Source organism: Sminthopsis crassicaudata, chromosome 2, assembly GCF_048593235.1.
Source record: "Sminthopsis crassicaudata isolate SCR6 chromosome 2, ASM4859323v1, whole genome shotgun sequence".
In the NCBI taxonomy this organism is placed as follows: Eukaryota; Metazoa; Chordata; class Mammalia; order Dasyuromorphia; family Dasyuridae; genus Sminthopsis; species Sminthopsis crassicaudata.
In genome coordinates, this window is record NC_133618.1 from 235,612,687 (window position 1) to 235,619,056 (window position 6,370).

The following is a 6,370-nucleotide window of genomic DNA, read 5'->3' on the forward strand; positions in this document are numbered from 1 at the left end:
GTGGAGGCAGCGGCTGGCTCAACAAGCCACACGGAGATTCTCATCTGCAGGTCTCCGAGCACTCTGACACATCATGTTCAAATGAGATAACACATCCCCCGAGAGAGAGGTTAGCCCTGTTTTACAGATGAGGAAACAACCTCAGAAAGGGCAAGTTATTTATAAACAGGATAAGATTTCAAGCAGGGAGAGTCCAGAGAGATCATCTCCTCTCAACCTGTCATTTTAATGGACCCAAAGTCACACAGGTAGTGAATAGCCAGTATTCATTGGTTCTAAACCCAATACTCTCAACATTCTAGCGTCCCATCTTTGTGGTGGAGACCATTGTTGTTGTCATTTTTCAGGTGTAGTCAACTCTTTGTACTCCTATTTGGTTTTTTTGTAGGGTTTTTTTGGCAAAGATTCTGGAATGGTTTGCATTTTCTTCTCCAATTCATGAGAAAACTGAGGCAGACAGGGTTCAGTGACTTGCTCAAACAGCTAGGAAGTGAAGCTAGATTTGAACCTCCAGGCTCAGCACTCTAAGGACCATTACAGAATGCAAGTGAATTGTATTTAAGTGAGGGAGGGCTGGGCAAGGTCTCCTGCCTCATTTTCCCCTCCTGAATCATCTGAATCTGGGGGCAAGATATAGATCAGGATGACTGGAGATGGGGTGCATTGGGAGACCTTGGCCTTTTTAAGCCCAGGTCTCAGTTTGACTGAAGCAAGTACCCATTTTCAGTGATTAAGGCTAGGTAAGAAAGAAATGAAGTAAATAATGGACTTTTTCACCTAGTCACAGAGAGAAAGAGAGAAACAGAGAGAGAGAAAGAGAGAAGAAAAGAAGGTGTATCAATGAAAAAGGCAAAGCAATTTAGAGAAGGAAGATGTCCCCTAGGAAGGGTTCCTAAAGGAAGAGAGACTGAGATAAGCCTTCAAGGATGGAAGAACTCTCTCTCTTTCTTTTACACTTATACTTACACACACACACACACACACACACACACACACACACGCACACACACACACACACACACACACACACACACACACACACACGCGCACACACACGCACACACACACACACACACACACACACACACACCATGGCTTCCGTGGTGGGGAAGCAAAATTAAATGGAAGCAAATATGGCATTGCCAGTGTGGAGTCTGATGTAGCAGATGGTTGTGAAATTTTTGAATAATGGAGGGGGCAGAAATGGAGAAGAAAATAGCAACGTGTGTTAGCTACATTTTTTCTAGCTTCAGAGATCTGGAACAGAAAAGGAAAGAGAAAATCAATTTTCTAGTTTTAGGTGATTATGGAGTAAATCACACTGTGAAAAATCAAAAGATCAGAAAGTTGGGAAGGTCGCTAGAAGACATCTAATCCAAATCCTTCATTTTACATATGAGGAGTCAAATCCAAAGAAATCAAGTAACTTCTAGGTTACTTGAGGAATCATCATTAAAGTCAGAATTTGAACCCAAGACTTCTGATTTCAAAGCCAGTGCCCTTTCCACTGTCTCTAAGAAGTAATATCAATAGCAGTTTCAAAGACCCAGCTGATGACCATTGCTACAACATTCAAAGTTAGCCAAAGAATTGGAATACTCCCTTGTTCTTAATAATAATGGGATCTGACTTGTAAAAAACAAAAACAAAAACAAAAACAAAATTTCCTGGATATTTCGTGATTCTATGGAGATTTCTGTTTTATTTCAGCTTCTTCTACTAATAACAACAAAAATCATGGGATTATAACTAGATTATAACCTTGGAAATTTTCCAGCAACCCAAAAATCTAACTACCTCATTTTACAGATAAAGAAACTAAGGCCTGGACAGGGGAGAAAACTAGGCCACATTTACATGTCATTAAATATCAGAACTGGAATATAGGAACCTGAGTATGTCTTAACAATGTAGTACTCTTTCCAGTCTAATCTGTTTTCTCTTCTTCCCAATGCTGTGTTACACTGTTACACACACACACACACACACACACACACACACACACACACACACACACAGTACCTGTTTGGTATTTTTTTTACTGTGTAGGAGACAAAGGAGATTATGAGTTTTACAGCTTACATACCTCAACAGTCCCTAGAGAGGCCAGCTACCCCATTCCTGTCAATATGTACCTAAGAAGTTTAAAAGTCAAAATAGCTGGGCTATTCACATTTCCAGATTAGCAAGATACTAGGCATACCACAGGCATAAATTTTCTATTTGCTCAATAGACTGGAACTGATCTAATCTACAAGAGGGCAAGGCAGCCCGCAGCCCAGCCAACCAGAGACTGCTGGGAAAGCCCTTCAGAGAAGGTCCAGCCAGCTCTAAGGCTCTGCAGCCACTCTGAAAGCCTTGGGCTGTTTTGGTACAGGTGGGAGGATAAAAATCCTGCACACACACCTCTCCCCACGCCAGCTGGAGTCAAGGTCACTGGTCCTCGAGTGGCCATTTCCACAGATGTTTCTCTTGAAACAAATCTGGCTTGAGGGAGAAGAGTAAATCTAGCAAACATTTCCCTCCTTTCTTTCTCTCTCTCTGTCTCCCTGTCTCTCTCTCTCTCACACACACACACAGAACGAAAACCTCTACCAACCTTTTGGAGCGAGATCTCCGTAAAGTAGCCATCTTAACTGAGAGACCCACAGGCTCCGTCAGCTGCAGATCTGGCCGTTCCTCCCCTAAGCCAGACACACTCGAGAGGCGAATCCCAAGCTGACTGCTGTAGGCCTCGCTGTTGTTGCTCACCTGTAGGCACCTGGTGCAAGGCTCACCAGCTGGTTCCCCAGAGCCTAACCACCCTTTCCCTGATTCAAAGTCATCCTTCAGCCTCCTGCCCCACTTTGGCCTCGAGCTCCAGAGGGAGAATCAAGGCTGGCGCAGTGCGGGAGCTCCAGAGACGAGGCTGTCCTGTGAGGAGGAATGGTACCCACTGCTCTGAGCGGCAGAGGAGCTGGCCCAGCCCATGATCGATATGTGCTTGTGGGATAATTACATGTTGGGAGATAGGCTGCATGTCTAATATGTGTGTCATGTCACCTTGTGCTATATGCAAGCTCCTAGAGGGTGTGGATGTTCCACGGAGAACCTAGCTTCGGTAAATATTAAACAACAGGCAGCTGGACCCAGGCAAAGAGCCAAGCATAGGCAGACAGAGACCAACACACATACCACACACACACATGCACAGCCACTCATGGCGACTCCTGCCCTTGAGGGGGCCCTGGACTCCTGAGCCCAAATATTTGGGAAGTCTCCTCACTGCCCGTCCCCGCGGCAAAACAGACATTTCTAGTGGGAGGGAGGTGCTCCTTGTCACCGTCCTCACCCTGTGAAATTCAGGAGCTGCTTGGGCAGGTTTTATACCAATGCCTAATCTCTCCCTCCCCTTAAAAAAAATATCAAACCAAAAGTTAGCAAAGGAGTTGCTAACGTCTCCACCCACCACTTGTGCCAGGCTATCAACATTTCTCTAGTGCCCCTGCCAAGAACATCTCAAATGGGGTCATGGAGAGTCAGACAAGTCCGAAAAACAGCTACAGCAACAAACTGAGGCAGACAAGCCTCAGAAATGAGGGGTCAAGTACAAGCCCAGGGTCACACAGCTAAGAAGTGCCCGAGGCTAGGTCTGACTCCCAACTGCCTCGGCAGCAAGAGTAGTGTCTTGTCTGGGGAGTCAAAGTCAGGAAGACCTACTAGTGGTAGTAGTAGAGGGAATCTCCTTCTTTAGGAGTTCCCTGAACTCATGAAATCACAAGTCTGGAACAATAATAATAACTGGCATTTAAATCAAACTTTACACTTTGCAGACTTCCCTCTGGCTCCCACGAACCCCCCCGAGCCACTCCTCCGCTGCCTCACAGCGGTGATCCGGCCTCTAGGCAGACCCTGAGCACAAGCCAGGGACTGAGCTGGGAGTCTCTTCCAAGGACTTTTTCTAGGTGCAGAGGGCAGGCTGCCCACCCTGATCCTGGCTATGAATGAAGGTGAATTTTTTTAGCGTTACTAACTCGTGAAGGACCACTTGTTGGAGGCCGGGCTCTTTACCTGGGCAGGGAATGAGGGCACACCCAGGAAATCACAAATTCTTAACATATCAAAGAAGTGAAAGTGGTTCTCTGAGCTCCCACTCACAGGAGGTTTGTATCATAAAAAACCTTTAGTCCAAAAGGGCCTGGAGCCCCCTTTGTGCAGTGGAGAACATGGGAAGGGTTAGGGGGGAGGGGGAGGCCTTCGTGACCGCTTCCTCCCTCCGGGCTCTCTTCCGACCCAAGATAACTTGCTCAGAGTTGGCTTTGGCAGCAGGAATCCATTTCAGCCAGGTTAGGTTACCTGGTGAAAGGGAGCCTGGAGACAAGGTCTGTAATTGATGCCTGGGTCACTCCTACCCTCCCAGGGGAGGCCGGAGCACCAGGTCAGGGGGTCTCTGGGCAGGAGAGGGCCTGTATAAAACAAGTTGTTTCTTCCCCGCTCCAATTCACTGCTGTGGAGGACTCTTGGCTGCCAAACAGTTCAAAAATGATCCCTGAAGAGTGATAAAGTCATTCAAGAATCTGAAAGCTCCTTCACATGAAGAAAAAAATAAGCATTTATGCAGCACCTACAGTCAGGCAAATGGTGCTAAGTGTTTTGTTTTTTTTAAACAAATATTCTTTCATTTGATCTCACAATAGCCCTGGGAGATTGGTGTAGCTATAATCCCTATTTTACAGTTGAATGGGACTGATTGGATGAAGTTATTTCTCAGTACTGAATCACATGATCCCTATTCCCAGAACTGGGACCTTGGGGAAGTCATTTGTTCTCTTTGAACCTGAGATACAGGAAGTTGCAGGCAGTAACGTGACCAGTGGGAGGCAGCCAGCATTGATGACCATTGGTCAAGGATAGTTACATGCTTTTAGTGTATCCAATAGAAGGCTCGTGTGTTTTGCTTTTAAACTCTGGACAAGGCGGAAGGTGGTCGGGTTCCAGGAGCACATGGTGGGAGTTGGGATGGCTCCCAGGTGTATGTCTGGGCCTCTCCCTGCAGGGATTAAATAAATGCTTTCTCTTTGTACCTCATGATGTCTCCAATTAGTTAATTGGGAAGGGGGTCTTGCACCTGACCTGTCCCACACACAGTTGGGGAAACTGAGGCAGGGAGGGATTAAGAGACTCTCCTAAGATCACACAAGTAGTACGTATCTGAGGCTGGATTTGAACTCCAGGCCTAGACTGGAGCACTCTATGCATTGTGCCATCTTGTGAAAGGGATTGGACCTATGTCTGATTCTTCAGAGCCAGGAGTAACAAACAGATGAAAGGGGTGAGAAAGCGGATTTCAGTTCTCATGCTCTTGTTCTTTTAAGGCAATTAATGTCATCAGTGTTGGACATTCCATAAAATTAGGACCGTAGTAGCGCCTACCTCAGATCAACCTCGATGTCTGCAGAGCACTTAGCACAGCGCCTGCTACATGGCAGGTAACAGTAACTTACATTGATGCGCCCCTGCCATGTACCAAGCCTCTGACCAGCACTTGGCAACATCTCATTGATCCTCATAATCGCCCTATCAAGAGAATGCTATTATTATCCCCATTTCACAGTCGAGGAAACGAGGCAATCGTCGGTGAAGTGCCGGGTCCTGTGGCCCAGCTAGTAAGTCCTGAGGCTTTCAGACTCCAGGTTGGGCACTCAGTGCACTATGGCGCCACCTAGCAGCCACACTAACAATCAGGGACCCCCCCAAAAGTGGCGTGGCCAGGGGACCATGGCGGAAGGTAAAGGGCTCTAGAGACAGCAGCAGAGACCCTTGTTCAAGGGTGGGCTGGAGCGAGGATCTTTACAGCGCTGTGGCTCCTGTCCCACCTTCCCCATCCTGGCACCCCGCCAGAGAGCAAGGGCCCTCACCCCCTTCTCCTAGAGGGTGATCCCAGGCAGCCCGGGCTCTCCCCCCTGGCTCTGGGAGCCTATTTCCTCCTTCCTGCCGCCCCCGCTGTCATCCTAGGCTCCACACAGACAGAGACACAGACAGAGACACAGAGACACAGACAGACACACAGACAGACACACAGACACACAGACAGAGACAGACAAACAGACAGACACACAGACACACAGACAGATACACAGACAGACACACAGAGACACAGACACACAGACAGACACACAGAGACATAGAGACACAGACACACAGACAGAGACACAGAGACATAGAGACACAGACACACAGACAGAGACACAGAGACATAGAGACACAGACACACAGACAGAGACACAGACAGACACACAGACAGAGACACAGACACACAGACAGACACACAGAGACACAGACAGACACACAGACAGAGACACAGACAGAGACACAGACACACAGACAGACA

General features: G+C 47.4%; 1 protein-coding gene across 1 annotated transcript in view; it reads right to left on the reverse strand.

Moving 5' to 3' along the window:
* The window catches only part of RIPOR3 (RIPOR family member 3), a 154,622-nt gene that overhangs the window by 36,241 nt on the left and 112,011 nt on the right, over nucleotides 1-6,370 (reverse strand).